At 39.6% G+C, this 23,012-nt stretch overlaps 1 protein-coding gene across 2 annotated transcripts in view; it reads left to right on the plus strand.

Annotated features, from left to right (window-relative positions):
• Nucleotides 1–23,012, plus strand: part of FAM222B (family with sequence similarity 222 member B) — a 62,193-nt gene that overhangs the window by 22,376 nt on the left and 16,805 nt on the right. Inside the window, exon 1 of one of the 2 annotated variants that reach the window (XM_057715031.1) lies at nucleotides 3,083–3,439. The exons of the other annotated variant lie outside the window; for it this stretch is intronic. The gene's annotated coding sequence lies outside the window, so the exon portion shown is untranslated. Of the gene's footprint in view, nucleotides 1–3,082; nucleotides 3,440–23,012 lie in introns of those variants that run through there. 2 annotated transcript variants of the gene reach the window in all.

The raw sequence follows: 23,012 nt of genomic DNA on the forward strand, positions 1-23,012 counted from the left end.
GAAGTGTTTTGGGCTTCCCCTGTGATCTTGTATTAAACAGTTGTAATTCCTTTCTGTTTTCTTGGACTGTGTAGAAGATACCTTTGGGAAGATAAATTTGATTTTTTAATTTCAGTTAAGGTATTTGAAATGCCCTGAATTCCTCATGTATATTTTAGAAGAGGATATTAGAAGTTTTGTCTGAATTATCCATTTGTCAAGAACATTTGTGATAATAATGGTGAGGCTGGTATGTTTGTTTGTTTTTGATGTCTTGGCAAATTAATTGGCTCATGAGTGATCTTGAAAGGATCTCTCTCTCTCTCTGTTTTTTTTTTTTTGTTTTTTTTGTTTTTTTTTTTTTTTAGGCTGCTTGTGGGATCTCAGTTCTCCAACCAGGGATTGAACCCAGGCTCTGGGCAATGAGACCATGGAATCCTAACCATTGGACTGCCAGGGAATTCCCTAAATTTTAGTTTCTATTTAATCCTTAAAGAGAGAAAAATTGCCTTTTTCAAGAAGGCTAGAAGTTGAAGGAAAGTATTGACAGAGATGTTTGCCTTAGACATCAGGAGTAGCTTTTAGGTCAGCTATTTTAAATAGTAGTTTCTTGAAGTATTGTTTAGTTATTTTAATATGGAAAATGCCAGATAATTGCTAAATGATATGGAGAGTTGTAACTGCTTTTGTGCTTTCGAGAATTTTTGTTTAGGTCAGGTGTATTTGGGAAGGGAATGGACTCATTAGCTAATCTGGGAGACTTTTGTGGGCAGTATTTAAAATAAAAAATTTTTTTGCGTTTGGTTCTTTTTATCTGGAACCAAGTCTTTGAGATACCACTGAAGTTCCCCCATAAATCTGTTTAAGCCCAAGACTTTTAATTTGGGTTAGAAAACAGAGCTGGCTTTTAAATGGTCATGTCATACAACTCCTTTTCCATTTCCAGAACGCTGAGGTTATATACATATGAAATGCTTTGAGCTCCACATAAGAAAAGGCTACTTAATTTTAAAGTGTTTTGTTTTTTTTTAAAAACTGTAGGGACTTCCCTCGTGGTGCAGTGGTTAAGAATCCGCCTGCCAATGCAGTGAACACGGGTTCCATCCCTGGCCGGGGAAGATCCCACATGCCACAGAGCAGCTAAGCCCGTGTGCCACAACTACTGAGCCTGTGCTCTAGAGCGCATGAGCCTCAACACTGAGCCTGTGAACTGCAACTACTGAAGGCCCCCTCCCCCCCTGCCCCGCACCTAGAGTCTGTGCTGCGCCACAGGAGAAGGCACTGCTCTGAGAAGCCTGTGTACCCCAATGAAGAGTAGCCCCCACACCTCAATGAAGAGTAGCCCCTGCTTGCCACAACTAGAGGAAGCCCATGTGCAGCAACGAAGACCCAGTGCAGCCAAAACAAATAAATAAAATAGAATAGAAATAAATAAAAATATTAAAAAATAAAATTGTATTAGCACTTGGGAACTAAGTGTGAATGTAGAGTGTGATGTAGACACTTAACATTAGTTGTGAGAACTTTTTGGACAGAAATGACAGTGTACCCAGAGAAAACCATAATCCAGAAACATGTACCATAATGTTCATTACAGCACTGTTTACAATAGCCAGGACATGGAAGCAACCTAAATGCCCATCAGCAGATGAATGGATAAAGAAGATGTGGCATATATATACAATGGAATATTACTCAGCCATAAAAAGGAATGAAATGGAGCTATATGTAATGAGGTGGATAGACCTAGAGCCTGTCATACAGAGTGAAGTAAGCCAGAAAGAGAAAAACAAATATTGTATGCTAATTCATATATACGGAATCTTAAAAAAAAAGTGGTACTGATGAACCCAGTGACAGGGCAAGAATAAGGATGCAGATGCAGAGAATGGACTGGAGGACATGGAGTTGAGGGGGCGGGGGTGAAGGGGAAGCTGGGACGAAGTGAGAGAGTAGCATAGACATATATACACTACCAACTGTAAAATAGGTAGCTAGTGGGAAGTTGCTGTATAACAAAGGGAGATCAACTCGATGATGCTTTAGAGGGTCAGGACAGGGAGGGCGGAGGGAGTCGCCGGAGGGAGGGGATATGGGGATATATGTATAAATACAGCTGATTGACTTTGGTGTACCTCAAAAGCTGGTACGAGTGTAAAGCAATTATATTCCAATAAAGAGCTTAAAAAAAATGACAGTGTAGGTAATAACTTGCCTTCTGCATCCCCACTTTGTTTTTCTTAAATGAACCCCTCCTACTGCTTCACGACTATACCCAAGAAAATATTCTACTATTTTTAGCATATTCCATCCCAGCAGTATTAGGTCCTTAACATTGACATTAGTGATTGAAGTGTTGATGCAACCTGCCAGTTATGCAGAGGCCTGGCGGCTGCTGAGAGTTTTTTCTAATATTAGGTATATGGCTTGAACAAGACTTAGATGTTTATTTCCTAATTGTACTGAAACCTGCTAAGGGAGTGGTTAGCTTGGTTTTAATTGGATGTAGATGACTTGTATCTTAGCTGGGTTGGTTGCAGCTGTGTGTATGTGTGTGTATGGTGTTTGTTTATTGCATATGATTTGATATATTCCTTCTCCCAGAGCACCAACTTCCAGATAAATACGTTCGCAGTGCGCGCCCCCCCGCTCCCCTTAGTTTCTGCGTCACTGGAAACAGGAGTTTCAGACAGGGTGGATTGATATGTGCAGCTGATCTAATATGCAAACCTAAATCTATGCACGGTTATGAGGGAGTGCAGCTGATTAGTCTGGGAAAAGAAGGGCGAGGCAGAGAGGCCTGGGGGGCATCTTCTACTGTCGGGTGTCTCCGGATGGCTATTGCTGTGGAAGTCTGAGGTACTCTGGGAGGTACTGCCTGGATGGGGGTCACTCCGAGTACCCAGGCAGGGTGTGGGCGGGGGAGCGGGGGGAGCGGGAGGAGGGGTGCGGCATCACCTGGCCCAGGCGGGATGCCGGCTTTGGGGTGGGGGCCTGGGGAGATGGGGGCAGCTCTAACAAAGAGGAGTCGTGCCGGGGCCGGGGCCGCGGGTAGCTGGCCTATCCCGGGCGGCTGACCTCCCAGTGGGCCTCCCCAGTTGGCTGTTTGGTGAGTCGCTCTGCTGGCTCCCTGGCTCGCCATTGGCTCTGCGGACTGGAGGGGCTCGCGGAGGGCCGGGATGCAGTTGAGGGGGCGGGGCTGGCTTCCGGCGGCGGAGGGGAGCGAGCGGCAGCCGGCTGGGGGAGGGGGTGTCGGCGCGCCGCGGAGTGCTGCGCTCAGAGAGCCTGGCACCCGGAGCAGCCGCCTCCCCCTCCCCCTGCCAAGACGCTAGAAACCCCTTCTCTTCCATCCTCCCGGGGCTCGGGCGAGGAGGGCTGAGCTGCCCCAGGCGGGCGGGGCGGAGCCCGGAGCCCCACCGAGCGCTGCGGAGCGAACCTCACCTCCCTTCCAGGGTTCAAGGTGTGTGTGCTTTTTCTAACCAACCCCGACTTTAGCCGACTTAACCTTGTGAGAAAAGGGGAAATGGAATGGGAAGTAAGAGCTCCACATCTAATCAGTTTATTTTGATTTTCTAATTTTACCTTTCATTCTTCTTTCCCTCCCTTCATCTCACCCCTGCAGCAGGGTAAAGAGATTCAGGGCTCTCATCTCTTTTTACTGATGTGTCGATGTCGGTCGCGTAGCAAAATGAACGGAGCAGAAAAGAGGAGCCCTTTCTTGTGTGGCATCTGATGCAGTAAACCGGGGGCGGGGGGGGCAAGCTAGGATAGGAGTGGGTTTTTGGAACTGTTCTGCATCAGTGTCCATTAAGGCTGCCTTCACCATTTTCCTACTTGGGACTGCCTTAATCAGCAAAAACAACCTGAGAAGGAAGGAGGTGCAAGTGGAAAGAGGGATCAGCCCCCATCAGATAGTGGTTAAAGGAAATCCTGATAGTTGTTAGCGATTAACTCTTCTAAAGTCTCTCCCCAAGTAGAGTGTCACCGGCTTTGTGTAGCACTCAGCCCTGTTGGGGAAACCTAGCTAAAGAAAGCAAACTTACCTTGCCCTTACTGAAACTTAAAATTAAAAGTCGTATCTTTTTCTCCATCTGTGTATTTCGCATTCATGGGCTCTCAGAGGGATTAATGTCTGTCATCAAAAACCAAACTTTAAACAAATCCAGATGAATTTTAGATTTTAGTTGATTTTTTTAAAGTGCTCCCCCCCAATGAATTCGGGTGGCTTTATCATTACAATTTATATTTAAATAGTCTTGAGTTCCTTTGCTTCTACAGTGTATGGATCCCTTCTTTCTCAAGGACAGAGCTCATCGTCAGCCAAAATCAGGAACCTCTTTATAGGTTTTTAATTGAGAGGAAAGTTATCAATAGAAGGTAGAAAACCCAAAATTTATGATAGAAACAAAGGATGTGTGTGTGTGTGTGTGTGTGTGTGTGTGTGTGTGTGTGTGTGTGTTTTGAGTGGCAGTGGTCATGGTAAACTTGCTTTAACTGGGCATTTTCACCAAAAGCGTTTGGACCAGATTTATCTTAATGTTGATTAGCAAAGAGTTAGAATGCCGGAAGGGATGAATATCAGTTTTTTGGCAGCACTTTGGTAAATATTAATTGAAATTATTGAGAGTTCATTCTTGTAACCCAGGTTCAGTTTCCAGAAATTGTTCTAACTGGAGTTCAGTTTTGAAGACAGAATTGGTATGCTGGAGCTGTTTTACAGTTTAAGCTGGATAATTATCTTTTCTTTGCATTTATTTATTTTATCTCTAATCAATAAGGAGCAGTTTGGGGTAAAAGAAAATATTATAAAAACTAGGAATGTTGGGGTAGGAAAACATCTCAGTTGTGAAAACTTACTAGGGATCAGGAAACTTTTACATATATATATATATATATATATATATATATATATATATATACATACACACACACACCCACACATATATATTTTAGTCACAAGTAGTCTTAGTATAGAATTGTGCAAAAAAAGTAGATTCACATTAAACCTTTGTTACATTTTGGGGTTTTAGTTTCTTACCCATTTATCCCTTAAGACTCCATGAATCATGTTTAAATTGAAAGGCAAAGAGAATCCCCCAGATGTTGTCTTACCCAGCTTATTACTGTTAAAAATCACTTTGAAGCTTTGAGGGCTAGCTAGTGTATAAAATGAAGTGCACTTTGATGTCTAAACTATATAGTAAGCTGAGGAAGTGACAAAATCCACTTGAAGGCCGTGTTAAACCATATGCCACTTCAACTTGCTTCTACCAAAAACCCAGTTGTCCTGTTTGATATCTAGGTGTTTTTTTCTTTGTCTACTCATGAGTGAGCAGTTAATAGAGCTTTATAAAGTTACATTACACTTCGCTCACTTAATGTTTTTATATTTCTATTTTCTTGACAGATTTGTGTAATCTGTATTTTGCACAGTGTGGTGATTTCCCCAAAGAATTTTCCCCAGGAGACAAAAGTCTGTGTATAGAACTAATCATAGGTGTGTATCTATACTGATCTCCAAGTATCATTTAAGGGGGATGGAAATTCAGATTTGGTCCTCTGCAAGGAAACAATTATATGAAGCCATGACTTCCCATAATCTCTTAGGTTGAGGGGACATGGTGCTGCTGATGTTCAGTTTGCTGATTTTTCTTTAGCAGTCTGTTTTTATCCATCCTGCTTATTTCTGTGAGTCACAGCTTAGAATGTGTTAAGAAAATGGGCCCTATGTTCTCTCTAAAGGGAGACTCAAGCCCAATCCCCCATTCGCATCAGAAGTATAAAATGGTCCCCTTGAGAAGGTAAAGGAAAAGATTGGACCCTTGGTGTTGTTTGATTCTCCCGATAATCAGCTTGAGTATTGTCAGGTTTGGAATTGGGAAAAGCTTGCTCAAGGTGAGAAGATATTAGAGGCAAAAAGACCTGGGAATGCTGCAATGTGAGAGACTTATTTGGAGACAATGAATGCATTCATATGGAGATGTAGCTGGTGGTAGTTTTTAGCTATTCAGCTTTGTCAGTCAGGTGTCTGAGACAATATTTTGTGTATTTAAGCACAACCCCCTCCCCCAAAGGTTGACTCTTGGAAGCTGAATCTTTTGAAGAAGTTGTTTGCTGTCTGAATCCAGAGGGTAGAGGACTTGGTGAAGTCTGTTATCTGTTATGGCTTAGATAAGGACATGGAATTGATTGCTGGTGCGTTACTGAACTCTTCCTAATGAATGGTTGCTAGGCAAAGTGCATCTCAATCAGTTTAATCCTCAATAGTTTACAGGTCTGCTCTTGGTGAGGGCCAGAGCTGTCTTTCTAATGATATTGCCCTTTCAGAATCCTGTTGGATGTGCATATATATTGCTCAGTGGTTAAAAAAAAAGAAAAAAAGACTAGGATAACTTGTGTGTCTCATTTCGTCCATCTAAAATGATTTAGCTTTTGGTAACCTGGGCCAGCATTGTCATTAACTTCTCTCCTGGATCAAGTGGTGGGATGCAGTTGCTCTCCAGTGTTAAGATACCACTGTTTGATTATCTTTGGGTTTGTACCTAGTAAGGCAGGGAACTAATACATTCATTTTGGAAACAGGCCAGTGATAACACTGCCCTTGGGCCTGGATGGATGGAAAAATAGGACAGAGTAAACAATTGAGGGCATAAATAATGAATCTTCCAACTGAGCCCTGGGAGAGTGAAGGAGATTATCCTCAGAGCTGTTCAATCTGGCAGTGAAAGGGGAAGAGTCCACTGAATTAATTACCCTGGCCCTGTTTGATACTGCACTTATTATGGGATTGTTAGAGCCATTCAAAATATAGTTGCCTTTTAGATATAAACTATTAATCCATCTTTTTGTTTTTGTTCTGTTTGTTTAAGCCAAACACCCAAATAGCTCATCTGTTTCTTAGAATCCAGGCCTTTGCTCTCTCCCCCAACTTTGTTCTCTGTGTTAGCATGTTATGAATACTGGACAGTCCTTTCTGACTTTTATTTTGTTTTTTTGGCACACGGGCTTAGTTGCTCCGTGGCATGTGGGATCTTCCTGGAGCAGGGATCGAACCTGTGTCCCCTGCATTGGCAGGCGGATTCTTAACCACTGCGCCACCTAGGAAGCCCTGGACAGTCCTTTTGTTTGTCCATATCTTAGAATTTTGCTTAGAGATTTCGTTGTCTGTAAATATATATAGTAATAGAAGAGAGAACCTGAGCCTGGCTTAAAGGAATTATTTGGTACCTTGAGTACATACTGTACCTGGAAATTAAATATGGGGTTGTAGGGTATAATATATAACAACTCACAAAAGGTTAAGACAAGAATTCCTTCAGCCCAGGAATCATTTCCAGTATTAACATAAATATTTTTACTTTTGGATTAGTTTTCATCCAGTGAATTAAATAGGCAGTCTCTTAGTGGTCTCAGCGTTTCTCCGAGGTAGGGAAAACTAATGCCTCAAGAATGTCTAAATAACTTAGAAAGTGATTTGATAGTGAAGCCAGACCCAGAGCCAAGGTCTCTGAATTCGTCCCTTCTCCAAATTTCTAATATGTTTAATTCTTTTCTCCAAGAACTTTCAGGGTCCCTATTTGAAATGATTGAAGTTTTCCTATCTCTACCTTAAGAAGCTGTTTTTGTTTCTCTATTGTGAAGAGAATCCAAAGACCAAGGGGGAGGAAGGTTCAAGATGAGGTGTTGGAGGAATAAAAGAGATGTAAAGGAGAGGCCAAATTGAAGTTTTATTATAATTGGTGCTGATGGATCCCAGGGGGGAGGGATGGTGGTGGCACTGGGCTGATTAGATCAAATTTAGTCATAGGCTGAGTTTGTTACATCTAAGCCTAGCTGAAAAGGGCAGGAGGCATCTTTACCAACATACAGGCAGAACTCTAGTTAAGGGTTTATTCCTGATCAGAGAATACAGTCAGTTCTTGATTATTCATGCAGAAGGGCAAGCAGGCAAAGTATAGACAAGTAAAATCCAAAAATATTCCTAGGCCACATTTTTAAGCAATAGCTTTAACTTTCTCTGCTTTTTAACTGCTATTTTCCAGCTGAACATACATTAAAATTTCGTTTCTTTTTCTGGTCATTCAAGAGACAAGTAGGTGAGATTGCCACCAGCTTGGTTTACATTCAGTTTCTTAATCATCAAAAGTAGTGTATAGCTCAATACAGAACCTAGAAAAGTTCAGCTCAGTTTTGTATCCTTGAGACAGTTTTTTGATATTTTAAGGCTTGACCCTTGTTATAAGCCCTAATTATACTGATTTCCTAGTGAGAACTGAGATTTTCCAAGTAAATCATAAACTACCTCTTGACACTGGCGTGTTTTCTTTGTTGGTGTCTTCTTGCCCACAGATATGCAAATCATTCATCATATGTGGGCAAGCTGTAAATAGCCAAGCCAAAGAAGAACTATTACCAAAGTAAATCCCTCTTCTAACACTGGGCTCTGTGTACTCTAATGATGGGAGCTGTTGGCTGAAATGAAATCCATTTACACATCAGGTTGTCATCAAAGAAGTATATAAATTATAAATGCAAAACTGAGTGTTTCTTTAAGTGCTGTTTGGTGGGAAAATGCCATTTCTCTCTATCTCTCTCTTTCTCTTTTTTTAGTGGAAGATAAACTGAATATTACAGCACATTTAAAAGGCAAGGTTTCATAACCAATCGCTAATTCTTGGCACTCAGCAAAGTGGTTTTGAGGATCAGTTGCTGATCTGAGTGAAAATCAGATTTTATGCCACTTGCAGAATTGAAGTGATTTACACAGCATCCCTGTTGCTTCAGAGGAGAATCATAAGCATTATTAGTCACAATCTAATTTTTTTCTTTCCTTCCAAAAGCTAAAGTATTTCTTCCATTGGCATTTCATTTATCACTTACTGTGTAAAGTATAGGACTTTCTTTTAAAAGGAAAGGGGTATCAAGACCATGAGAAGTTAAAGGCAGCTCATTCCAGGTCACAGTATATCAGTGGAAAAGTCACATTACCTGGGTTCCTGAATGGGCCTTCTGTATCACCAGCTATTCAGCTGGAAGTGGTTTTAGTATTATAAAGACATTAATTTTGTAGCTGTGAAGGTACTGGTTTGGCTTTTGCTTATCTTATTCTCCCAGAACCTCTTTCATTCAACAGAAAGTGGGACCAGTGGATTAATGAAGAATTCATATCTTGGTTCTGACCTGTCCTGCCAGGTGTTACTGTGCATTCACTAAAGTGCTTTACTGAGGATTTTAGTACTTAGACTTCATTCAATCCCTGTGAGGTATGGTATGATTGGAGTGTGATAGTGTGTTGGAACATTTCTCCAGAGAGATGAAAGGAACTTTTCCTTTTAAGAAAAGTGCTTTGCCTATTTCCATAGACTGTGGCAAAATTAAGTTGGAACAAGTTGCTTTTTCAGCAAGCTGTATTTTAATTTTTGCCTTTTCTCCAAGCTGAACAAATGTCCCAACTGAAAAGTATCATTCTTATCATTCATAGTATGTTCTGGGGAGATTGTTTTTTAATGCACCTAGAAGTGAGAGGCTGATGCCACTTCAGCCTGCATGCCAATTTTGTAGCTCTCTCAAATTCTGTTTCTGCTAACTTGCTCCCTGTCTGTCCATACCTGTTTATCTTACAGCTCCTCACAACTAGTTAAGAAAGTTCCATTGCTCAGCCAGGGAAATGCTTGTCTTTTTTAAAGTCACGGTTGCATCCAGTGGCAGACTTTGTGCCTGTGCTGGTGGGCTTGCATTACTTTGTTGCATTATTTCTTGAAGAGGATTTCAGCATTATAGAAACAAAATTTTACTCTTCAAAACAAGTTGATAAGTTGTTTTTTTATTAAATGTGCAAGTGCATAAGAGTTAAACTTGAAATAAGAGGGGGGAAGAAACTATTTTAGTTATAGTTTAATTGCTAAAAAAAAATCTCTTATGTAATTAAAAGATGTACTGCTGCCTTGCACTGAAACTAGAAGGTAAAGCATGGAGAAACTACAGTTTCTCAGTGAGGACCACACTCTGACTATGCTATTTAAAGCTGCTGCCCCATCCAGTCCTCCTCATTTCCTTACACTGCTTCATTTGTTTTTTTCATAGCATTTATCACTTTCTAATAGTCTGTGCCACTTACCTATTCATTATGTTTATCTGACCCTCGCACTCTACCTCATGTACAAGTGGAAGCACCATGAAGATAGGAGTTTTGTCTGTTTTGTTCATTGCTGAGTCCCTAGCTCCTGGAGCAGTGCCTTGCTACATAGTAGGTACTCAGTAAATGTTGGTATGAATTAATTGGAGGAGGTACTCTTTAATAGAATAGAAATCTGGGGATTAGAATTGGAGTGATGGGAAGAGAATATTATCTTCCTGGAGCTAGTACTAAATTAGGGATCAGATTACTCAACTACTTTAAGGGAAATAATATTTATGTGAAAAAACTCAAGGAATTGGGATTATCCTAGGTTAGAGAAATGACAGACATTTTATAGTATGTAAATATGAAGGAACATTGTTTAAAGGTAGATGACTAGCTCTTATCACCTCCAAGAGGGCAAAGGAATAGGCTGAAACTTCTGAGCAGTGAAAATAAAACTTGCAGACGAATATACTGATTTTGAGAATAAAAGCTGAAACAGGTGACCAAAGAGGGATGGTTTCTCAGAACGGATTTTCAACACTGGCACCATGTTGGAGGCAATGGTGAGAATGGAAAGAGCACAGAGCCAGGAATCAGAAAACCTGGTTGTAGTCCAGGCACTTTCTAGCTTTTCCTAGTTTCTTTATCTGTGAAAATGGCATTAATGATACCTGCCCAGACTAAATCAGAGGGCATCTGAGAAAATCGGGTTAGAGAATCAATGTGAAAGCACTCTGAAAATTGTAAACCTCTCTACAAATGTAAGCAGTTGTTACTGATTTTACAAAACCACCTCTGTCAGTGATTTAGAATCTTGGAATCTGGAAATTGGATTTAGTGGTCATCTAGTACAGATTCTTAGCTACTGAACATAACTTTTCTGTCATTCTTAACGAATGGGTCATTGGTTTTGCTTCAGCATTTCTGGTGTTGTGCCACTGTTGAACAAGCTTAGCTTATTGTTTATGTTCACCTAAAATTGCCTTTCTTCAGACTTTAATTTATTAACCTGTTTTTGATCTCTGGAGCTCAGAGATACAGCTGCTCCCTCCTTTGTATGACAGCACACTTAGGACTCCTTTATTTGAGATCTTTATCATCTCTCACATCAAAATCACTATAGCCACTTAAACGATGTCTGCGGTCTCCCATTTGTCTTTCACACTTCCAGCAGATTTATTTAAAATAGATATCTCAAATTGTTACTCTCCTTAAAACCTGTTCCTATCTCCCATGGCTTTAGGATAAAGTCTGACATTAGCTAATAATAGTTATAACCACCATCATTGAGCATAGGTACTGTACTAAGACTTTATAAATATAATCTCATTTGATAATCACAATTAGTCTATAAAATGTCAGGGCTACTTTTCTGCTGACTTATTTTTAATCTGCTATTCTGTCCCTCTACTATGAAATATAAGACTCTTCATAATTTAACACATAAGGTTCATCTCCAGGTTTAACCCATACATTCAACACTGTCCTCTCCGTATCAGACCACTTGTAGTTCCCTAAATATGCCATTTAGTTTTACAACTGCATGCCTTTCATTATGCTAGTTTTCTCTGTCTAGAGTGGCCTACCTGTCTCAATCTGGTAAATTCTTACTCAGCCTTAAATGACCCATGTTGTTTTCTCCCATCTTTCTCGTTTCCTGGAAGTATTTTTTTCATTATTTGGGTTTTCAAGCAACTGTTTTCCTTCCTTCCTTCCTTCCCTACTTCCTTTCCTGAGGTATAATTGATATACAATATTATATTAGTTTCAGGTGTACAGCATAATGATTTGATATTTATATATATTGTGAAATGATCACATCAATCACATATCTTGTCAAGGATTTTATCTACTGTATCTGTCACCCTAATACATAGTACTACTGCTGCCATAGTGCCTGGTGCGTCATAGGTGTGCTGTGAATGAATAAATGAATAAATGAATGATGTTCCTACTAAGTGCCCTCTTTTTCAGGTTAAACTCCTGTTTCACTTTACTATCCATATTACAGTTTCTAGATCCCTCTCTTTTTTACATCCTGGCTGAGCTATTCTTAGGCTTTTCCATATTTCACATCTGAAAATGTTGTATTTTGATGACTAGAGGAAGTAGACTGCAACCTTCTAAAATAACTTATTGAAAAGTGTACCAAATGGACAGGTGGTCCATCTGCTTCCTTGGGAAAGGTTCTAATTGCGTTGGTAATTTCTCTGGCCACTTCCTTGCCAGGATAGAGCCCAGACCACCTAAGAAAAAAATAAGCAGAGGTAGCACTTTGTACTTGTTTTTCTCTTTTATCTTCTGTCACCTCAGGAGGTTACTGCCTCCTGCCTACTTTACAGGTCATCGTAGATATAAAGACCACGATTTTCCCCTTCTGTAAGAGTGGCTACCTAAGACTCTGTAATACCCTTAGGAGTCTTAGTCCCTTGGGCTGTAGACAGAATTGAAAAACAGAAAGTCTGATACTAACTCCAGGGAAAGGGCACAGTTCTTGTCCAGAATTGAAGGCAGATGAGTCAGGCAGTAGCAATCTATCAACTCCAAAGTCCATTCAGAAGCGATTTAATCTTTGCTATTGAAGCAGATCAACAATGCCATTTCCCTGTCTAAAAATGAGATTACCCAGGATTCTCTTACAAGAAGATAAATTATTTGTGTAACAGTAGCTCCTGACCTTGCATAATGTCTCTTCTTACTACCACATGCTAGTGGCACAGGGCGTGTCTTGTGTATAGTACTAGGGTGTGGAGATCAGGCCGCATTGCTTTACTTAGGGGATCCGGGGGAAAGTTAACAATTCTCAGCAACTCTCAGCCTTAATGGGTTTGGTTATTGTTAAAGTTCATCTTTATCAAAGGAAGCATTGGTTAATGATTTTTCTCTTGGCCCAACATGCCTGGGCATTAGCTGGAATTGCTGAGTGATTTGCAGTGGGGAAGCCATGAGAGCAATTTCTTGTTTGTCCACAAATTATCATTAGCAGTTTCATCTGCAGATTGAAGGAGCAGGAGGAGTGGGCTCTTCGCCAGTTGCAGCTTCCCTCTGACTAGGGCGTTAGTTCAATTATGTCCAATTAACTTTTATTGCAGATAGTGGTGATAATTACTTGCAAGTCAGTTTTTTGGCTGCAGTTATCCTAAGGCTGAAGTATGAACTTGATGGATTTTAATAACCATAGTGACACATTTCACTCCCTCCCTCCACCACAGTTACTTCTTTCTCCAGACTTCTTTTAGATAGGAGGTCAAAGCATTGTAAAATCCATCTCAGAATTAAAACATATTGTCCTTCTTTTGAAGAGCTGTGTAGGATCATATTTTAAAAGAATCTGTTAGGAGCAGCCTTTAATGGTTTTTTATATTCTGACATCATACCCTTGAGTTCATTGCTGCCTGTCATGGGGGAATAGACTGAGGTGGAACTAAATGTCATTCACAGCAATATGTGCTTATTGTAAGATTACAGTAATTGGCAAGGTGCAGTTAGTCCTCTGCTTGTATTGGAAAGTCTCTTCAAAGTGCAAAGGAAAACTTTTGGGCATTTTTAAATTCAGTATGACACAGAGGACACGTTTCATTAGCTCTATGGGAATTTTAGTTTGTGATTTTTAGTAAACAGTTGAATAATATCTTTGGAAAAAATCTTTGCTGGGTAGAGAAAGAGGGAAGAAATGAAAGGAAATAGTTTGTCTTTCTTTAAAAACGATTAAGTTCCTTTGCTATTTCTCTTTCTCTGTTGTTGTTTGATGATTACCTTGAATCGGCTTGTAAGCAAAATTTTCTCTCTTTAACAGAGAAAGACTGAAGCTGATTCCAGGAAGGGCTGTTCCTAGATCTCCAGGTCACTTGCTGCCACTTCCATTTTGGATGTTGTTGCTCACCGTAGTGTCCTTTGTTGCTCACTGTAGTGTCCTTTGTTGCTAGGCTCTCTTCCCAAGGGCCTATCAGTCCCTTAGATATCTTCATGGATGTGGCTGCGTAAGAATTTTGTTGAGGACAAGTTGCCAAGGAGTGTGGCAGTGCATTTTAAGAGTTTGCTTTTGTTAGTGTTTGTTTAAAGTAAGGAAAGAGGAATTCCCTGGTGGTCCAGTGATTAGGACTTGGTGGTTTCACTGTTCTGCGCCTGGGTTCAATCCCTGGTTGGGGAACTAAGATCCCACAAGCCACACAGGGCAGCCCAAAAGAAAAAAAAAAAGTAAGGGACGAAAGTTCCCTGCTGCTTGGACACAGGTTGTAATATAGTTGTTCCTCCTCCAAAACAATCCTAATCCCCCTAAATAGGAAAGAAGAGGAAAGGATGAGTGATAAACATCATCTTTGTACTACTTCAAAGCTCTTCATTGATTGTTGCTGAAAACCTTTCCACTGTAGAATAACCAAGACTGCCTGCCAGCTGCTGTTGGTGTGAAAGTGGAGAAGCTAGTTATAGTTGCTACATTTCAGGAAGTCTGGAGATAAAGCTTATGATGTCATTTGAAACTTTTTGTATAGTGGGAGGAAAGAGTATCAAAACCCTGTTACACTCCAGAAGATACAACAAGGCTTTCCCTTGGAGCATAGGGCAGTTATATGTGTTTAGAAGGAAGGGCCTTGAAAAACTCTTGCTAAAACATGAACTTGATGGAGATGTTAGTGAGCATCAGGCCTAAAGAAAGGAGGGTCATGATACAGATGGCCAACAAACACATGAAAAGCTGCTCAACATCACTAATCATCAGAGAAATGCAAGTCAAAGCCACAATGAGGTATCACTTCACACCAATCAGAATGGCCATCATCACAAAATCTGGAAACAACAAATGTTGGAGAGGGTGTGGAGAAAAGGGAACTCTCCTGCACTGTTGGTGGGAATGTAAGTTGGTACAGCCACTATGGAAAACAATTTGGAGGTTCCTTAAAAAACTACAAATAGAACTACCATATGATCCAGTAATCTCACTACTGGGCATATACCCAAAGAAAACCATAATCCCAAAAGAAACTTGTACCATAATGTTTATTGCAGCACTATTTACAATAGCCAGGACATGGAAACAACCTAAATGCCCATCAACAAATGAATGGATACAGAAGATGTGGCATATATATACAATGGGATATTACTCAGCTATAAAAAGGGATGAGATGGAGCTATATGTAATGAGGTGGATAGACCTGCAGTCTGTCATACAGAGTGAAGTAAGTCAGAAAGAGAAAGACAAATATTGTATGCTAACTCACATATATGGAATCTAAAAATGGTACTGATGAACTCAGTGACAAGAACAAGGACGCAGATACAGAGAATGGACTGGAGGACTCGAGGTTTGGGAGGGGGCGGGGGGTGAAGGGGAAGCTGAGACGAAGCGAGAGAGTAGCACAGACATATATATAGTACCAACTGTAAAATAGATAGCCAGTGGGAAGTTGTTGTATAACAAAGGGAGTCCAACTCGAGGATGGAAGATGCCTTAGAGGACTGGGGGGGGGGGGGACTCGAGGGGGGGAGAGTCAAGGAAGGGAGGGAATACAGGGATATGTGTATAAAAACAGATGATTGAACTTGGTGTACCCCCCAAAAAAATAATAAATAAATAAATAAAATTAAAAAAAAAAAAGAAAGGAGGGTCATGAATAGTGCCTCCTTTAGGATAAGGCGGGTCTTTTGGAACCTTTCTAAAGGTGAACTTCTCCATCTTTAGGGGAAGAGAGTTGCATGAATGCCGCTTAGTAGAAGCATTGCCAGAACAGAGTGGAGGTTGGGAGAGAATTTGAAGTGCAGGCATAGGAGAAAATGTTATTCAGATAAGTCTTGAAAAGAAATTAGAAGTTGATGAGGCAGAAAGATACAGGAAACCTATTCCAGATGGCAGGAACCCCAGTGTCTACACTCACCAATTCAGAGAGAAGTCACCTGTGTTAAGATAAAATGAGAATGGTTTCCAACAGACCACTCTCTTCAACTCTTCTTTATGATCTACCCCCCACCGCCACCCCCACTTTCAGATTTCAACACCGCTATCTTGGTTTCTTTGTTTGTTTTAACAACTTTAATTAAAAATTTGGAAGCAATCTCAAATTTATAGAAAAGTTGCAAGTACAGTACAGAGAGTATTTTTCTTCCTTGAATCATCTGAGAGTAAGTTGCTGACTCGATGCTTCATCATCCCTGAATATTTTAGTGTTTACCTTCTACCAACAAGAACATTCTCCAACATTATCACAATACTGCCATCAAAATCAGGAAGTTAACAGTGACACATCGCCATCATATAATTCTCAGACCCCCCTCAAATATTGCTAGTTGTACCAGTAATGTTCTTTATTACAAAAAGCATCCAGTTGAGGATCACACCTTGCATTTATTTCTTACATCTTCTTGGTCTCCTTTAATCTGGAACAGTTTTTCAGGCCTTCTTTGACATTCATGACCTTGACAGTACTGACAATTATTTTGTAGAAAGTCCTCAATTTGGGATTGTCTGATGATTCCTCATGTTTAATTTAAGTTACATGTCTTCAACAGGAATATCACGGGAGTGATGCTGTGTTCTTCATTGCATAATTTCAAGAAGTGCAGAATTTTTATTTGTCCCACTACTGGGAATGTTTGATCACTTGATTAAGGTGGTGCCTGCAAGGCATTTCCAGTGTAAAGTTACTCTTTTCCCTTTGTAACTAGTAACTGTTTGGGGAGGAGACAATTTGAAACTATGCAAATATCCTTTTCCTCTTAAGTCTGTCAGTTTACTAGTTTATTTACATTAGTATGGACTCATGATTTCCTATTTTATTCAGTGTATTACATTTTATTAAATTTAGTCTGTCATCTTTATTTGCTTTGATGTTCAAATTATCCCAGATTTTGCCAGTAAATCAGGGAAAAAATATGTAACTATATGTTTAGCCTTAAAGATGACCAAGTGATTTGCTATCCTTTGATTTCAAAGGATTGGCTGACACTAACCCAAACTAACATCTTAGGAACAGTGGTAAGAAACAGAAGTTTCTAAATGTCCTATTCCTAGTATATGCCTCCTTCAGTCAGTATCCCTTCTCTGTTCCCTTTAATTTCTACTGTGTAAACTTCTCTTTCTGGAGTTTCCCTCACCAGTTGAGCATCCTGTAGCTTCTGTGTTCTTTGACATGTCACCATTATTCTTTGAGCACTTCCTTTCCTGCAAAATAATATGTACCAGACTCATCTAGTACTTTGTCTGCCTCAGCCATTTCTCCAAGGAGCCTTTTTGTTCCTGTTAGTGGAGAATTTAGTATTTAGAAACCAAGATCTGAGCCGACCCTGTTGGGGCTCATTGCTATTGAATGGGAAGTAGTCACTGCATCCATCCCCTCTGGGGATGCTCTCACATCACTTGGGTTCTGGCTCCCCACAACAGGGCTCCCCACCCTCAACTTTGTGGATACCTTCCTAACTGTGCACTCTGTTTGGGTATCTTCTATTTCTAGTCCAGTTGAAACGACCTCACAGAGGGAACTGGGTGAAAGTTAGTTAGAACATTTAGTTGGTGAGGGAGACCCCAGGGCGAGAAGTTGACAGAGTAGAAATTAGGACAGTGAGTAGGTATACTGAGTAAAGGAGGCATGTACCAGGAGTAGAAGAGTTGTGAACTTGTTTTCTGCCACTGTGTATAAAATGTTAATTTGTGTAGTGTTAGCCATTTCTTTGAGGTATCTTTGAGATAAAGGAAGGCAGGTCACTTGGACATCTGTAAGATAAAACATGTATTTATATAATTTTTCCTGATTCACGCAATGCTAAAGTAATCTTGAGTTAAATTGCTTTATTTAGGTGGGACTTAATATTTGATATGACACATATTTGACCAGTTAGAACCAGTCATACACTGACAAATAACAATGCTGAATGATTATGGAATTTCTTAGGGCCATTCTGCTTATGGGTTGATCTGTGAGTGAGTTGTAGTACTTTGAGTCCTTGAAAAATTTAAAGAACTACTTTGTTAGTTTTTGTTTTGTTTCCCAAGGCATTTCCTGAAATGAGAAAGCCTCCTAAAGCTAAATTCAAAATCTTGTTTCTGTGGGTGTTTACTCTAGCTATAAAAGTATTCTTCCAGCAGGGACAGGGACTGTCTCTCTGTTCTCTCTTCTTCCTGTGGAAATAGCCAGTATTCTGAATTTCATTAGCCAGTTGTGGTGGTTTGCAGGGTATGGGAGGAGGGGTTGCTCCTCTTCCGCAGTAAGCTTCCAGTTCCTGGGTCCTTTTGAGGTTTAGCAGCCTCTCCTGCTTTCAGAGCCACCTTTAGCTTCAGAAGCCTGGTAATTCCTTGGATATGTGGAGTGTGAGCCATAAAGTTTCAAGTGATAGTGAGTCTCAGTGAGATGGCAAGGTAGGATCTTTCGGTTTTCACTAAGGCTATAGAAACCCTCCCCCAAAGTTGTTATGCATCAGAATTCCTCATGGTGCTCTCCTCAGGCTGGGGCAGAAGGAAGGGCCTAAATGAACAGAACGTATTAGTATATCAATCACGCCTTGTCCTGTTACCTTAAAATGACTGCCTGTTGTCAAACTAACCCTAATAATGCTAATTACTGTAAGCATAACTTCAGTCCCTACCTGCATTGAATTTACTAGCCTTACTGAAAGTCTTCACTAGAAATCTAAGGCACCTAATAAGCTCAAGGCATTGTGTACAGAGAACTAGTCCTAGGAAGGTAACGGACCAAATGAATATTTGGTGGATATAGTAGATGCATAGCCATGGAAAAGCTTGAGCTCCTTTTCACCCCCAAACTTAGAACACCTTAAGGAGCAGAGGGATGCTTCCTGTCAGAGACCTTGGTGGGCTCTGTGATGCCCAGCTTCCATTATAATATGAGTGTCCAAAATGGAAACTGACTTAGAAAAGTGTACTAGTTGTAAGTACGTTCAGAGTTAGTCAGGGTTTACTTATGTTCAGGAAAGAGCATGAGAATAGGAGGGGAAGAGTTTTTTGTACGAGAATTGTTTGAGAATGCGAGATAACTGTTGTTTGATCATTTTTTGTATTCTCTGGTACAGTTTCCTCAGTGTGAATGATAGAGCTTTCCCTTGGGAAAAAAAGTCTGACCACTAGAACCTAAAGCTTTCTTTTGCTTTTATGTAGTCAGTTTCCCAATGCATTCTTACCTTAGTTATAGTCGCTGCCCCCTCCTTTTTTTTTGAAAGGAATTTTCACTAAAAGCTGATTCCAAAGTGTTAGGCTAGCTGAAGTATTATAGAGTTACAGAGCGGAGTGCTGATCTGGGACAGATAGTTCCCCAAATCCATAGGAAAGTCAATAATTACATTTATACTTAAAAAAAAAACCCATGGCTTAGGACTGTATGTTTTTGTTGTATATAGTAGTGTAGGAAGAAGGCTATGATAGTGACTTGAGAGGTAGCTGTGGTATAGTGGAGTGTTTTTCAGGCATCTTCATCTGTGCCCACAATAAAACTACATTCCAGTAAATGCACACATAATTTAAACCGCTGGAAACAGAATCATGAAACAGTAAGCATTCGTACTGTTACTTTGTGACTTTTTTTTTTTAATAGCTCGTCACAGCCTGCAGATTAAAAAATACTTGTCTAATGGAATGAGTCACATGTCTAGGAGTTAAGACTATAGAGACTCTAATATGAGGTCTGCTGTCCCAGCTGCATATCACTGGACAAGTTACCTAATCTTTCTAAACCTGGGTTTCCTAATCTATGGAAAGGGAATGATACTTATTCCATCAAGATTAAAAGATTGTTTTAAATTTCAAGTGAAATAATGTATGCAGACATGTTTCAGAGTATAAAGAACTATAAAATGTAAGGTGGTGGTTTAGTTCTGTTGGGAAAATAAAAAGTGACCTGGATTTTGATAGATTAGGAAAGTGATAAGAGCCAGTATTTGAATAATGTTCAGGCACCAGTGTCCTAAGCACTTGAGTGTATTAAACTCATTTAATCCTTACAACGATCCCATGAAGTAGGTACATTTTACAGATGAAGTTGTTTCTTTCCCAAGGTCACACAGCTGCTAAGTAGCAGAGCTGAGATTCAAACTCAGTCTTGTCTCCTTACCACTTTGATGTTGTACCTCTTGTTAACCCAGGTTTCTTCAGGTGATTTGAGCTGCACTTGACACTTAGCTATATGTGAATTTTTCCCCTTTTGAAAACTTATCAGAAAATGACTGCCCTTGCACCCAGTTTTTCCCTAAGTTACTTCCTTGGCTCTGTTGGTTTTATATTCAAGAAATGAAAGCTAAGTAGAATGTTATCCTAAACTAGATAGTCCAGGAATGAGAATTTATCTCCACAAAGTGCTGTAATGCATTTAATGGTCAAATACAAATGACTACATATATATATTAAACTTTATGAAGTTATTATACCATATATATATATACTTTTTAACCCAGCATTTATATTATAAGCATTTTTTGTCAGATATTCTTTAACAGTATATATATTTTTAATTTGGGAGGCTCATACTAATTTTATTAGATGAATATCCCATAATTTATGCAATGATTTCCTTGCCTTTGGGCATTTAGATTGTTGGGGTTTTTACACAATTATGAACCATGCTACAGTGAAGAGAGTTGTATATAAATCTTTGTTTACATCTCTGATTATTTCCTTCTGTTAGATTTTGGAAATGTAATTGCTGTATCAAAGAGTATGAATATTTAAAAAACTGTCCAGGGCCTTTCCTGGTGGTGGAGTGGTTAAAGACTTCTCCTTCCAGTGCAGGGAGTGCAGGTTCAACCCCTGGTGGGGGATCTAGTTTGCCTCATGGCCAAAAAAACCAAAACATGAAACAGAAGCAGTATTGTAACAAATTCAGTAAAGACTTTAAAAATGGTCCACATCAAAAAAAAAAAAAAAAAAAAAAAGGATGTTTAAAAATAAAATTAGAAACTGTTCATATTTATTTCTAGAAAGAATGTGTCGATTTAACATCTCACTTTACTGACTCTTCACTTATCCTTGACTCAGTGTGTTTTAGATTTTTTTCAAACATGTTTGTCAATTTTTAAGCAAAAAATAAAATGTCATTCTATTTAATTTACATTTCTTTAATTATTAGATAGTTGCACTATTTCCTTATGTGTTTAGTAGTTGCTTATATTTCTCCAGCAACTCAGTGGGAGTCGTGTCTTCACTCCACTCACATGCATTCAGATGTTGCTGTGGATCCTGTCTCCTTTCACTGCTTCCATTCATAACTCTTCAACACCTGTTCAAAATTTTATTAAAACCATTCTCTGCAGTTTTGACAAACTACGCTCTTAGGCAGTATAAATCAGCGTTACTCATTACATAGCAAAAATATGAGTTTATAAATGTCTCTTGAAATCTCTAGACCCAGCAGTGAACTTTGGATGAGGCACTTTAGACCCAGAAAAGGAAGATACCTCAGCACCAGGGTGAGGAAACGCAAGCACACGCAGACCCAGACACTCTCATCTAGAGTTGTTTTAGAATAATACCTTGTATCAATAGTTATGTACTCAAAATGGAGCAGGCTTATAAAAAAGAATGAAATAATGCCATTTGCAGCAACATGGATAGAGCTAGAGATTATCATGCTAAGTGAAGTAAGTCAGAAAGAGAAAGACAAGGGGAGTTCCCTGGTTGCCTAGTGGTTAGGATCCTGGGCTTTCATTGCCTTGGCCCAGGATCGATCCCTGGTCAGGGAACCGAGATCCCACAAGCCATGCAGTGCGGCCAAAAAACGGGAAAAGAAAAGACAAAAAAGAAAGACAAATACCATATGATATCACTTATATGTGTAATCTAAAATATGACACAAATGAACTTATCTACGAAACAGAAACAGACTCAGACATAGAGAAGAGACTTGTGGTTGCCAAGGAGGGGTGTGGGGGAGAGATGAATTGGGAGTTTGGGATTAGCAGATGCAAACTATTATTATATATAGAGAATGGATACACAACAAGGTCCTACTAAATATGAAAAAGAATATATATATGTATAACTGAATCACTTTGCTGTACAGCAGAAATTAACACAATGTTGTAAATCAACTTCAGTAAAAGAAAATTTAAAAAAAAATGGAGCAGGCTTTCTAAATGACCTTAAGTCTCTTAAATTTCTTCAAACTTAAAAGCCAGACTCTAGACTGAGTTAGAGGGCCAGCTCTGGTGAGGGGATTCTGAGGCAAGGGAGTCACTAGAGAACGTGGCCTGTGTGCGTTTGAGGGAAGGAGAAAGGGCATGAGTAAGCAACTTGTTTAGCTGTTCTTTAAACACATGCTTGCCAAAGTTTTTTTTTAACAGCGTGCTAAATTCTTAAAATTCTTCCATGTTGTGGCTGTAATTTCTATAAGATTACAGAAGCTATGCTGCGAAACTTCTTTTTTCATTTTTATCAGGATGAATACCTGTCTATGGTCTGGCTTGTTTGGGGCTCAGTCAAGGCCTATTAAAGGACTTTTTAGACACCCTGAGTCTTAAAATTGCATACAACTTTGATATCTTTCCTACAGATTTCCTTTTTTTTTTTTTTTTTAATATGGTTTGGCTCTGGTGCCTCAGTTTCCCCATCTGGGTGTGAGATCTTTGCTTCTCTGGCAGCTTTTCATGGAGTCGTGGGATGCAGGGCTTTGAAGATTAAAAATTGCCACATAATTATAGGTTATTTGTTAAATTATATTTCATCTGAGTAATAATCAGAAACTTTCTGATTTGATACAGGTTTCTACAGGAAACTGTAAAAGGTAAAAATCCAGTATTTGTGTATTATCTCAAGGAAGCGGTTTCTTCTGGTTTCTTATTATTCTCATTGTCTTGCTGGGCACAGTCCCAGGTACTTATAAGTAAAATTCTACCCAATCTGACGGGTCTGCTTGTGATTATGAATGTGGTTAAATACAAAGGCCAGTCTACCTTTCTAAAATGGTTCAACTTC

The sequence above is a fragment of the Hippopotamus amphibius genome, chromosome 17, assembly GCF_030028045.1.
Source record: "Hippopotamus amphibius kiboko isolate mHipAmp2 chromosome 17, mHipAmp2.hap2, whole genome shotgun sequence".
NCBI classification, from domain to species: Eukaryota; Metazoa; Chordata; class Mammalia; order Artiodactyla; family Hippopotamidae; genus Hippopotamus; species Hippopotamus amphibius.